Consider the following 13,519-nt stretch of genomic DNA (forward strand, 5'->3'; position numbering starts at 1 on the left):
CCTTCCTTCCTTCCTTCCTTCCTTCCTTCCTTCCTTCCTTCCTTTCCTCCCTTCCTCTCTTCCTCTCTCTCTTTCGGCTTGAACTCAGGGCCTAGGCACTGTCCCTGAGCTTTTCCCTCAAGGCTAATGCTCTATTACTTTGAACCACAGCACTACTTCCAGTTTTCTGGTGGTTAATTGGAGATAAGAGTTTCATGGACTTTCCTGCCCAAGCTGGTTTCAAATCGCAGTCCTTAGATCTCAGCCTCCTGAGTAGCTAGGATTACAAGCTTGAGCCACCAGCACCTGTCTCCAAATTCTTCTCTGTAAATTTACTTGACTCCAGTAGCTTGGTCACAAGGTTTTAGATGAAGCTGTTAACAAATTTGAGTGGAGGACATATTGTTTATTAAATTTCCAAGCTCCAGAGATTTAGTTTGCTGATATGAGCTGAATGGAATTTTTGCTTAAAGGAACTTTGTCTCTTGGTTGTCCCTTATCTTTGATGATAATGTCATGAGGGCGTGAGAGGCCATGTGGTACTAAGACCTATGTACCTATTGAGCCTAGAACGCTAAAACTGGCAGAACTGTCACACTGTGATGTGGAAATCTTGCTTTTCAAGTGTGTGAAAAATGAATTTTGTTATTTTATTTCTACCTTCATCTTACTAGTAGAAGTAGAGGATGTTTTAGTATTGTATAACTCTTAGTTATGATGACTTTTAGTATTAGAAGAGAAAAACTCAAAGCCAATAATGGTTTTATGGATCTATAGTTTTCCAGTCTTGAATCTGCAAGGTTGTTGTTTTTTTTTAAGAAGTACAAGCATTGCATGATACTTAAAATATGTTGAAATGATCTGTACAACTTGAGGGGGAAAATGGGGAGAGAGGGAGGAAATGAGGGAAGGGGTAGTAAGTTAGTCAAGAAATGTATCACTACTTATGTAATTGTAACCCCTCTGTACATCACCTTGACAATAAAATTTAAAAATAAAAAACCTTATAAATTAAAAAAAAACAAATACAAGCATTGCAGTGAGTTTTTTCCCAGTTACAGTCTCTTATCAGTCCTCCATGAAGCCTTGTATATACTAGTTTTCCTGGACCATGTTTGGCCACATTCTTGGGTCCCCAACATACAATTTTGGAGGCATGGATCCAGTTTGCTTCTCTCCTTTTCTTTCTGTGGCCTGGTCAGACTGTCATCCACATATGTCTTTGAATTTGGAGAAGAGATGGATTATAAGAATTTTTCACATGATCAGTGATCAACTTTGTATTAAAGATTGGCAAGATGATCAGTTTGGCTTCTAACCTCGAAGAAAAGGTTTCCTATTTACACTTTGAGTTGCATTTCAGTTCTTGACTTATGATGCTACTTTTTTGGAAGACTTTAGTCTTTTCCCTATTAATTGACACCTTGGAATTTTTATATGTATCTTTATATCAGTACATTTTATCTCTCAGGACTGGTGAGCATGGCTCAAGTAGTAGAGCACGTGCTTAGTATATTTTCTCTCCTTATCCTGTAGTTTCTTGTTGGAAGGGCTGGTGTGTGTGGCTTATTTTCCTCCAGGAATTTTAGGCTGTCTTTGAAGCTGTTATGATTCTATATTCCTAAATCTTGTTTGTGTATTATAAATCTGATTAAGTTTATAAAAATGGAAGTATGTAGGTAGGAGTCTTTTTTTAGGAACTCAGCATGGTGTGATGGACGAGGGTAAACTTTAGAATCAGAAAATTAAATACTTTGTGTGAAATTTCTTTTTTTTCCTGTACCCAGTTATGTTAGATTTATAAAATTTATCTTGCAAATCACTCACAATATTAAGTGGGATGCAAGACGAATGTACATAGTACAATCTCAGTTTTGCTTAAAAACACAGTTTACATGCACAGACACCCAGAGAGAGAACTAACAAAACACTACAAAATTGGAGTTTCCAGTTGGGGTATTGATCAGTTTTATCAAAAGTTTTCCTGTATTTTCTAAATAGTCTATAACTAACTTGTAGTATAATAGGAAAAAATGCTATCTTAAAAGTGACAGGAAAATGTTATTTGAAAAAAAAATACCTCAGATAATTCCAAAGGAGACTTTAAGACAAACATTTACACTTACTCATTTTCTTCTTCATGGCCAAAAGAAAGGAGGCTACTGATTTTGATTTGCTTTTGTGAGAGTTCTTTTTAACTGAGTCCTGCGTATTTACTTCATTTTCATTTGTTTTCTTCTTTTTTGAGCTTGCCGTTAAACCTGAGTATTTTTTGCGTGCAGTGCACTTCTCTGGTTTTCTTTTCTTTTTTTTTTGCTGTAGGAATCTTTTTTTTTATTGTTATTATTTTTATTGTGAAAATACTTTACAGAGGGGTTACAATTACATGGGCAAGATAATGAGTACATTTCTTATCAAGCATTGAAGCCTCCTCCTTTGTTTCCCCTTCCCATCCCTTCCTGTCCTCCACCTGCTTCTCTGGTTTTCGATACATGATTCTCCCATCAGTTGGAGCTGGTTCTTCATCGGCGTTGGCAGCCTTTACTTCTGCTTTAATTTTGATGACTTCTTCAGCAGTCAGGTCTCCCTTTTTCAAAACCATCACTTGGGGCTGTTCGTCATCTTTGTCACTGTGCTCACCATCTTCATCTGGGATCTGCAGCTAGATTCTCTTGGTTTCCACGGTGGGCCCTTCCTTGTAGCCCACTCACTCCTTGAAGCGGGACAGGAACGCGGGTTCCCGCTGGCTGCACATAAGATACTTGGTTCCGCTTGCTCACGGGGCAGCGGTGACTGGAGTTTTTCTTGTGTGAAATTTCTTACAGAAGACAATATGTCAATAAGTCTTGAAATTTTTAAACTTTTAAAAATACTAGTATTGGGACTTGAACTCAGGGCTTCACACTCTTGCTTGACTTTTTCACTCAAGGCTGGTGCTTTACCAGTTGAGCTCCACCTCCAGCTTTTTGCTGATTAATGGGTGATAAGAGTCTCTTGGATTTTTCTACCTAGGATGGCTTCAAATTGCAATCCTCAGATCTCAGTCTCCCGAGTAGCTAGGAATATAGGCGAGCCACTGTCACCTGGCTTGAAATCTTCCAACTTCTGAGCTCAGCACTCCATTTGCCTTTTATTAGCCACATGCCCTTGGCTAAGTCATGCCCCTTCAGAAGTCCTGGCTTTCTCATCTCCTGAAAGGGAGGGTGTCCCTACCTTGATGGTCACACCAGATAACTGTTAAGGGTCAAACTCAAAATTGTCATAAGCTACGTAACTGTCATTATTTTAACATACTTCTTAAACCTTGATGGTTTAAGAAAACATGAGATAGACATATGAGGAATATAAGTGGTCACCTTTCTTTTCTGAATTTTCCTAACGTGACTATCTCTACACTGTAATCCCTAGTGAGAGAAAAGGCTGGAGGAAACATGCAGTCCTGAATACCTACTAGCCACTGCTGAGTGTATTTCCTTACCCTTAGCTCCAGGAATCATCATGTACCCTTTGAAAAGAAAGAAAGCTTTATTTGAGACATGAAGAACCAGGCCTCTCCACCACTAATGAGTAGAAGGCTAAGCGCTGACCTGTGACTCATTGATGGGAGCTCCCATACAGAAACCCACACTCTATCAGCTGGATGGCCCGAGTTACTGAGCTTTTCTGCTTTGGTTCTTGGTAGTAGTAGAAGGTCCGTGTCCGTGTACCAGCCCTAGAAACATGAAGTGGCCCTAAGTGGAGTACAGGCAGTTGTTGGCTTCAGAGCATCACTCATGGTGAGTTGAGGGTTCTACTAGGAAGCCATAAGTTCCAGATTTTAGTTCTCTTCCCAATGGGAGAATAATCTGTAGAACAGTCCAAGTCTAGCTCAATCATGACTCTGGCATCTGTTTTGAATCTAGCATTAGATATAGCTAATTTGGTAGTAATTGGTGTACAAATAATATTGAATTGTGGCTTGATTTTATGTTTCTGATTGAAGTACATTGTACTGAAACATGTGACAAGAAAGAGGTCTGAGCAGAAAAGATGTCTCTAAAGAAAAAGGAAAGGGGCTGGAGGTAGCTATGTCACCACGTCTTTGCCTCCTTAAGGGAATTCATCTCTGAAGAACAGGCAGGAAGTCCTTTATGAATCTATTCCAGACCCCAGGAGACTTAGTTTTTACTTTTTTTGTTTTTGTTGGTTGTGGGGCCTGAACTCTGGGCCTGGGCACTGTCCCTCAGCTTTTCAGCTCAGGCTGGCACTCTACCACTTGAACCACAGTACCACTTCAGGTTTTTTCTACTTAGGTGGTGCTGAGGAATCGAACCCAGGGCCTCATGCATGCGAGGCAAACACTTTACCACTGAGCCACTTTCCCAGCCCTGAGACTTAGTTTTGAAGAAACATGGGAATAAGTTTGTATCATAAGCCCTTCATGTTATAGGGCCATGTTTCCTGTAAATCTCTGTTAATTATTTCTTACCTGATCCTTAAATGTTAGTACTCCCTTAGAGAGGTAACCCCTATTATAGTCTCTCTAGGTAATTTCCTCTTTTACCAGGGTTCTGGCCATTCTCAGTATGTCATAGACTTTAATTCTGCAACTCTGTGACACTATGGCACGTATAGGACAGAGTTTGTCCTATCTCCCCATTCATCTATCTACCTCTCTGTGTATGCTGGAAATTTGTGAACATCCAGCCTCTTTCTCCCTGTTTCAGTTCCCAGTCTACCTCCCTGAACCCGTGTGTCTTCTCTCAAATCTCCCTGCTTCTCAGCCTATTCTTCTGGTCCAGCCCCTTGCTGTGACTCCTGTGCACTCTAGGTCCCTAACTGATCTGTCACTAATCCTTGTTTCCTTCCACCTGGCTCCAAATTATCCATCAGTAGCACATATCTGATTATGTTAATCCTTTGCTCAAAAGCATGCAGTGGCTGTCCTTTGTTTCTGCCCTCAAGTCCTCAGCTTCATATCCTGGTCATGCAGGTACATAGCTGTGCCTCTACTGCTCTTGGCCAGCTTTTCCCTCAGGAAGAAACTTGCCTGCCTGTGGAAGGTACAGAGAACCCTTGCACTATCTGCAGAAAAATCTGTTGTTCCTTCCCTCCGTGCTTTGTTCAGAATGGGCCTCTGCTTAAAAGGTGCTTTTCTGGTCTTCTGCCATGGATAGAGGTCTGTTGACATCAAGCACAAAAGCCACTTCCGCTGTCGCAGTACGCTTCTCTCTGCTTCTCTGTTGTCTGCCTGCTCCTTCATGTCTTCATATTCCTCCTGCTTTCCACCTCTAAGTCAGGGTTCCTGGAGTACTTGTGTATCCGTGCGTGCCTCTAGCCCATGTCAGGCACGTGAACAGGAAAATACTGTTGTTTTTAATTTCTTCATCATCAGTGCAAATTGGTGCTTGAAAAGAATTATTGGGGGAATAGGAAGAGAGACAGATACAAAGCCAGCTTGATGCTTTCTTGTTGATGGAGTCAAGTTATCTGTGATTAACCCTTACCAAGCCGCCCATAGCTAGGTGGCTGTAGGGACCCAGGAGCCATTGCTTGGCTCTGTTGTGGTGTGATGAACTTGCTTAGTGTGCACTTCTGCAGCCAAGCTGCTGTAGTTGGTAGGAAAGCTGTCTCCCTTAGGAAGGGGCTGACTTCAGAGTCCCAGGACCTCCTCAGATGTGTCTACACTCCAGGGATTGCTACTTGAAAGCCCACTAGAGACCTGGGACAGAGGAGGCTCCCAGACTTGTTCTTGAGCACTTTCTTCTGAATAGATTTACCTACTGTAGTCAAAGCAGGCATGAACTCTCGACTTCAAATGAATTATTCAAGAGAAAGTGAGAAGACCTTAGTGCCTTAAACATTTACTTCTTTTCTTTCTGACCTGTGAGCTCAGGGCCCCAGCACCTCTGAAAAATGTCCTTCCATGTCTGTGTTCATGACTGGAAAGCCAGAAGGCAGCAGAGCCCTACAGAAAGAAGTGCAGTTTGGTTGTTTTCTCTTTACAATCGAGTATGTTGGGGTTTTGCCAGATAGATTTTCCTTTTGCTTTTTTTTTTTTTTTTAATGAAAAGCTTTCCTGGCAGATGTCGGAAAGCCACTTCTAGGGCATTGATAGTTCCCAAAAAAAGACCCTGATTCCTTCTCTCTTGCTGCCAGCTGACTGTGCATTTCCCTGCCCCACATCTGTGCTGTCACCCACAAAAGGCTGAGTCTGTAAGAGCCTGCTTTGGTGAGGCCTGGCCTTTGCCCGCAGGCCTCCCTAGCACAACTCTGTCCTCAGGGGGTAGTGTAGCAGGCCACTCAGCTGCTGTTGCCCTTGATGGTTCATAATCTTGTTTTCATTCTCTGCTGAACCGAACCCAGTCCCTGCTGTCTAGGTGGCATTTAAGGCCCTTAGAGACCTGGCTGAATCTGAACCTTCCTTTCTGCTTTGTGACCCCCTTTGACTTCCTTTTCCCCTCCTTTGCCCTGTGCTGGTGTCTGTGTCAACCCGAGTGTCTTCTTCTCACAACACACTTCTCACTCCCTTTTAGAAATGCAGCGGGTCTCTCAGGTCCAAGTTATAGGCCGCCTAAGAACTGCAGATTGTGCTGAGCACCAGCACCAAGGCCTGAGTTTGATCTTGATTTGGCCGCTGCCCAGCTCTGCCCCTGCAGCCTCGTGAGGATAGACGGAATGACCAGTAGAGCAAAAGATGGTGACTGTGTCCTCTATTTTTAGGTGACTTTTTAGATGGCTCTTCACTCATGGGATGGGAAACATATTTCCTCCTCTCGAGGTTTATACTTTGGGTAGCCCCAAAGGTGGAAATCAGCATTTTCTGCCATTATTATAATTATTTGCGATGACCTCCTCTTCCTCCTTAAACAGATGCTTTGGTAGTATTTGACTTTTTGTCTTCCATGAAAATCAGCCCAGTCTCTTGTCAGGCCCTTGTTCCATAAGCACTTGCAGGGTAGGGAGCATTTAGCTGTTCTCAGTGCCTCTCTCAAAGGTGACAAGATCTCCTTGGAGACAGCCAGCCTGCTTCTCTGCCTTTCATTATGTTTATTACCTGTACTGATTTTGACTTGGTATTAAAATGTATTTTTAAGAGAAAAATAAGTGAAGGCCTATGAAGTGATAGCCTATCTCCATGGGCCCCAGTGTTCTCTAATACCAGTCACCATGGCAACACGGTGGCCTTCACCTTTCACCAGTTAGAAGATGAGCTCTTCTGCCTACAGAAGCTGAGCGGATTGGCCATTGCCATTCAGAGCTCCATGTAGTGAGTCTCTTCCTGAAACACGGTGGGCCTCATTACCAAAGACCTTTCTTCAGATAGAGATCATCCGATGGCAGCTGTAGCCCTTTGCATCTCCCTACTGCCTCGTTCCCTTCTCTGTGAAAACTTTGGTCTCTCCTGGATCAGGCCTCAAGGCATGGCCTACAGTCTAAATCTGGCTGGAGATGTGCAGCTGCCTATAGAATGGTGGTCTATATGCTTGCTGCCCACAAGGTGCCAGGGAGACGCGTGTAGGTGTTTTCTAAGATGTTTCACAGACCAGCCTGAAGCAGTACTGTGATGCCAGGCAATCCTGCTGTGCCTCTCAGCAGCTTTCATGTCCATTGGCAGTTATCCTTCTGCAAGGTGCCTGTCCCTTGAGCTCCTACCACACCATGTTGGAGTAGAAAGGCAGGATTTGGAGCTCTTGGTTTCTAGTTCTTTCTCTAGATTTTTTTTTTTAACAGAATGCCTTGAGATCAAGTACAAGCACAATAGGTCTGAATTCTTACAGCCACCTAGGAGTGGCTGCTCTGTTAGCCCTTCAGTTTATCAGTTTATTAAGTATTGGCCAGGACTTATTCCACAACAGCTTGACCACCTTCCTTGCCCACTGTCTGCTGTTAGTGTGGAAATAAACTTGAATTTAAGTCCAGCTCTCTCTCTCTCTCTCTCTCTCTCTCTGTGCCTCTCTCTCCCTCCCTCCTTCTCCCCTTTTCTCCCTTTCTCCCTCCTCTTTCCTTCCCCCCCTTCTTCCTCCCTCTCTCCTCTTTTTTCTCTGTCTCTTTTTGTGAATGCTTACGCTGAGAAGTGAAGTCAGGGCTTCATGCTTGCTAGGCAGGAGTTCTACCAGTTGTGTCATACTTCTAGCCCTTTTGGCTCCCACCAACCTGGACCATGATCCTCCTGTTTATAGTTACGGTTGTGCCTGAGATAATAGGCAGGAACCACCTGCCCAGCCTTTTCTGTTGCCTGGACTGACCTCCCAGTCTTAGTCTCCTGCAAAGTTCAGATCGTTATACACTACCATGTCCAGCTATTGGTTGAGATGAGAGTTTGATAAACTTTTCTGTGCCGAGGTCAACCTCAGTCTTCAATCCTTCTTACCTCTGCATTCCAAGCACCTAGAATTATAGGCATGAATCGCTAGCATCCAGTTTCACTGAATATTATTGATGTGTTGGCTACAGCAGCTTGAAGGAACTGTCCAGCTCACACCAAAGCCCCTAGAAAAAAATAACTCATGTCTTCATCCATCTTTCCAGGAAATGCTCCTAGAGGCATTTATTTCTTATCTTCCTGTGCCCCCCTGGCCACAATGGCTGTTCAGGGTATTTTTTAAAATATGCATTTAGTTGAGGTGTAACCAACATATAAATTTGAAGTAATAGCTTAATACATAGGTCTAGTTACCTAGATCAGTATTTAGCTAGCATCATGTAAGGGTCCCCTCCTAATGAGTACTCCCCAAATGTAGCGACTCATTGGACTTCTATCACCACCAATTGTTTTGCCTACTCTTATGTGTTATATAAATGGACATTGTACAGTATGATTTTTTTGTATATATATTGTTTATCTGGTCTACATAATGAATATTTAGATTGTTCCTAGTTTGGGGCTATTATAAATGATGTTGCTGTGGATATTTTTACATATGACTTTTGATGAACATAATATATAATTATATGTAATTTCTATTATATAATGACTTATATTTGTTTAGGCTTTCCCAGTAATGTTTATTTACTTTTCTGAAGTGATCTTTTTTGGTAGATAAACTCCTACACATTTTATTTTTGCTAATGAAAATGCTATTCCTTTTTCCTTTAGTTTTTGTTTATTGTTGGCAGATAGAAATAAAATTGATTTTTATTTTGTGACTTCTTACCTTGTAACTTTGACAAATCAACTTACTACTTTATATATTGAATATTCTTAGATTTTTTTTTTCTTTTTACAAATAAAGTGTCATGTCATCTGAATCATGGCAACTTTTTTTATTCCAGTCTAAAGGTAGAATTTTTTTTTAATTTCAACTTTTCTTTATCACACTGGCTGACATCAATGCAATTTTGATTTGAAATTAATATAGGGAGCATTCTTTAATTATAGACTTAGGGGGAAGATATTTGATATTTTTCATTAAGTATATTAGCTGTAAGTTTTAACAGCTGTAAGTTTTAACAGTGTGTGTGTGTGTGTGTGTGTGTGTGTGTGTGCACGTGTGTATGTACCCATGTACTTGCTGCTGATACTGGATCTTGAACTTGGCGTAGGTGCTGTGCCTTAGCTTTATTGCTCCACTTCTGGCTTTTTGGAGGTTAATTGCAGATAACAGTCTTGCAGACTTTCCTGACTGGGATCTCAGTCATCTGAGAGTTATGATTATAGGTGTGAGCCACTGACACTGGGCAGCTACTCAGATTTCTTTTTCTAAGTTACTGAGAAGTTTTCAAGAACCCAGTGTGATTTTCCAAATTGTACATTGATTTTTTTATCCAGGTTTTTTTTATTGTTTTCATCCCTATTCTTTAATATTGTTTTCATCCACATTCTTAAGGTTGTTTTCTGTTTTGTTTTGTTTTTTCTGCTATTTAGGATTTTATTGCTCCTTTTTTTTTTCCTAGCTTGCTTCAGAAGGTGGAAGCTTAGGTTGTTGACTAAATACTTATTCTAATATAGTCTTCTGAAGCAGCAACTTTTCCTTTTGGCACAAATTTTTCCTCATTCACTATTCTTATGTGTCATATTTTCATGATTTTTTTACTTCAAGATATTTCCTGATTCTATTATGATTTTTTGTTTTAAATTTGAGCATGGGTCCACTAGAAGTATGCTATTTACTAACACTTGGCTTTTTGTATTTAAAAATTTAGTTATTCTGTTGTTGATTTCTACCTTGATTCCCTGGTCATCAAAGAACACAGTTTGTATGATTTCAATACATGAAATTTATTATGACATGCTTTGTGGCCTGTGGTTTGTTGTGGAAAATACTACATTATACTTGAAAGCAGTACATTTGGTTTAGTTTTTTTCAGTTGTTGGCTGCATTGCTCCATGTATGTCAATTGCATGTAGCTGGTTAATTGTGTTGCTCAGGTTCTCTATCCTTATTGAATTGTCTCTTGTCAGTTACTGAGTGTCTGCTCCATGGTTATGCTTTTAAGTTTGTCTGTTTCTCTTTTAAGTCATGTCAGGTTTTACTTTAGTATTTAATAAATATTTAAAGAATTAATAGGTTCATGTAAATCTGAGACTTTTAATTCATGCCAAAATGATTCTTTTATCTTTGTGAAATGTCTTTCATAAAATGTCTTGCTTTACATGCTACTTTGACATTAACTGCTTTTGCTCTCTTTTAGCATTTATTTTTCTAGTTTATTTTTTTCTTAAATTTTGTTGTAAGGATGATGTACATAGGGGTTACAATGATATGTCAGGTAATGAATGCATTTCCTTTTGAACAGTATCACTGTCTCCCTCATTCCTTCCCAGTTTTTCCCTTTCCAACTTCCCTTCCCTCCAAGTTATATAGTTCATTTCCAACATAGTATCTAGTAGGTTTCACTGTTGATTTGGTTGACCCTTTGTTCTTCTAGCATTTAGTATGTCATTTTCCAGCCTTTCATGTTAAATCTTTTTTATGTTCTTTATGTGTACAGGTTTATTTCTTTACTGTAAGTAGCATAGAACTTGGTTGTCTTCTTTGTGTTAGTTTCCTGGATGATGCAACATGTTTACCCCCTTTCCATTGCAGTTTATTTCCTTTTGGCAGTTCTGTGCCTCTGTCTGTGATCACTTGTTTCATTCTGAAGAATGAAGGACTCTCTTCTGTATTTTCACTAGATATGCTCCTTCAGTAATTGTCAGCTGCCAGTAGCCATGAGAAGATGAATCAGGAAGCATACTCTACTTAAACTTTTCCTGTGGCCAAATGAAGTCATCAGGCAAAGCCTTTACTTAAATAATTAAGGCTAATAATGCTAGTGCTGGGAGGACTGTGGCCTCTCAATCAAGTTCTTGGTTCTACTTTTTCTTTGCATTGTCACAGTTCTGTTAACCAGAGTTTGGAATGACTGTGATGGATGGAAACACTTGCTTGAAGACTACATTTTTTTGTGCTGACAGTGATTGTACTTAGCCATCTCTGTGTGGCTGCATCTTTGCTTTGTCAGGGGCCTGGTGAAGAACAGTCCATTCCAAGAGATGCAGATGGAGTATCACTTTTCTAGGGCCTTAAATCTAGTGAATAAAAGGTGAGTGAGCACTCAGAGTCGTGCCCTTTGGCCCTTGCACCAGTGCTCCTCAATTCAATTGTGCATTGACAGCAGTAATCTAGGAAGGCCTCTCCTGTGGTTCTACCTCCACCCCAGGTCCACGGTCTATGGGAGAACCAAGACTAGATCATACCAGTGACTAGAGCTGAGCTTTTTGTCTTTATGGGCTCCTTGGAAAGGACACCAAAGTTTGGGGGACCAGGGAAGGCTTCCCAGAAGAAATGAGCTTTAAGACTTAAAAGTAGAAACAAGCAGGTAGAGGATATTGAGAGGTATATAGGGAGGGGCGATCTGACTAGAGAGAGGCAGTGATCTGCCAAGGGATGAGAGAAAAAAATTGGTACATCAAGGGTATCTGAGAAGTTGGAGGAGAGAGGGGAAACGTGGTCCTCATGTCCTGGAAATGTTCTCTTAGCCTGAAGTTTTGATTATCCCTAGGAAGCTGGTGGCTCACCTAAGCTCTGTGCTGTGTAATCAAGTCCACCTGACCTCCCTAAAACTCAGAACTTGGCTTGTTCCCTGTATCCACCTTCTGTGTTGCATCTGAAGGCTTGTTCCTTCTTCATGTGCCAGTCTCAGTTAAAAGCCGTAAAAAACAAAAACACCTTCAAAGCCCTGTTTCTTTTTCTTTTTTTTTGGGGGGGGGGTCCGGTCATGGGGCCTGTACTCTGGGCCTGGGTGCTGTCCCTTAGCTCTTCAGCTCAAGGCTAGCACTCTACCACTTGAGCCACAGCGCCACTTCCGGCTTTTTGCTTATGTGGTGCTGAGGAATCGAACCCAGGGCCTCGTGCATGCAAGGCAAGCGCTCTATCACTGAGCCACCTTTCCAGCCCCTCAAAGCCCTGTTTCAATGGATAAAACCTCTTTTGTTTTCAGATAGCCACACTAAATGTACAAAACATTTTCTATCTTGATGCCATCTGACAAATGAATTAAATGAGTGGGAAAGCTGGGTCTGGCTGGTACCATCTTGGCCATGTGGTGGATAGGGAATTGGGTTTAACTGGTACTATCTTGTCTTCATGCCTGAATTTCTAGAGACAGGGGTGGGGACTTGGATGATAGGGTACTGGGTCTGCCAGTCCTGAGCCTTGAAATTGGGAGATCCTCAAGTTTCCTGTGCCCCTGCCCCCTGCCTCTGACACTATTTATACCCAGACCAGTTCCGGCACCATTACGACATGCCTACTGTCTTCTGTGTCCTGTCTCCTGGCTCTCCCCCCAGTCACCATGGTATCCCACTCAGCTCTCCATTGGAGCTGATCTGGTTTATTAGTATTGTTTTTCTGCTCTTTCTTTCCCTTCCTGCTCTCATGGCTCAGTTTTCTGACAGTGTGAAGGGTATTCTAGGGGCTATAGGTCTTTGTGATGAGTCCACCTCCTGATGCTGGCTCTCCAGTAAGGACTCCCAATTTAACCTCTCATAATGTAGCTTCTCTGTTTCTTGGAACTGAGTTATCTTACAACATGAAGATGATACAGTTTTACTTGTTGAAAATCTGAGTGCCACTCCCTGTTTGGTATCCCTTAGCTCACAGAAGAATGCAAATATAACTTGTACAGTTTGCCCTGGAGCTTGGGGGAATAGAAGGCTCAGTCATGGAGGCCCTGCTCTGTGACAAGGATCCATCATCCTTACCCCAGTGGACCCCCACAGTAAGAGCTGGGACCCTTAGATTTCACCTGGGAAAATCAAAGGAGATAGCTTTTTAAAAAAATTTTTTTTATTATGAAAGTACCGTACAGAGGGGTTACAATTACATGGGCAAGGTAATGAGTACATTTCATATCAAGCATTGTTGCCTCCTCCTTTGTTTCCCCTTCCCATTCCCCATCCCCTGCCCCGCCCCCCGCCAATGTTGTAAAGTTTGTTTTTCAACATAACGACTTGTATATCTCATTGTTGCAATGGGTCCACCTGTATCCTATTTTTGGGGGGGGGGAGGTTCGGTCGTGGGGCCTGAACTCTGGGCCTGGGCGCTGTCCCTCAGCTCTTCAGCTCAAGGCTAGC

General features: G+C 41.7%; 1 protein-coding gene and 1 pseudogene across 1 annotated transcript in view; one reads left to right on the top strand and one right to left on the bottom strand.

The window, feature by feature from the left end:
* The window catches only part of Chchd6 (coiled-coil-helix-coiled-coil-helix domain containing 6), a 219,521-nt gene that overhangs the window by 85,802 nt on the left and 120,200 nt on the right, over positions 1 to 13,519 (top strand). The window lies entirely within an intron of this gene.
* Positions 2,102 to 3,479, bottom strand: LOC105997769 (annotated as a pseudogene).

The sequence above is a fragment of the Dipodomys ordii genome, unplaced genomic scaffold, assembly GCF_000151885.1.
Source record: "Dipodomys ordii isolate 6190 unplaced genomic scaffold, Dord_2.0 Scaffold153, whole genome shotgun sequence".
In the NCBI taxonomy this organism is placed as follows: Eukaryota; Metazoa; Chordata; class Mammalia; order Rodentia; family Heteromyidae; genus Dipodomys; species Dipodomys ordii.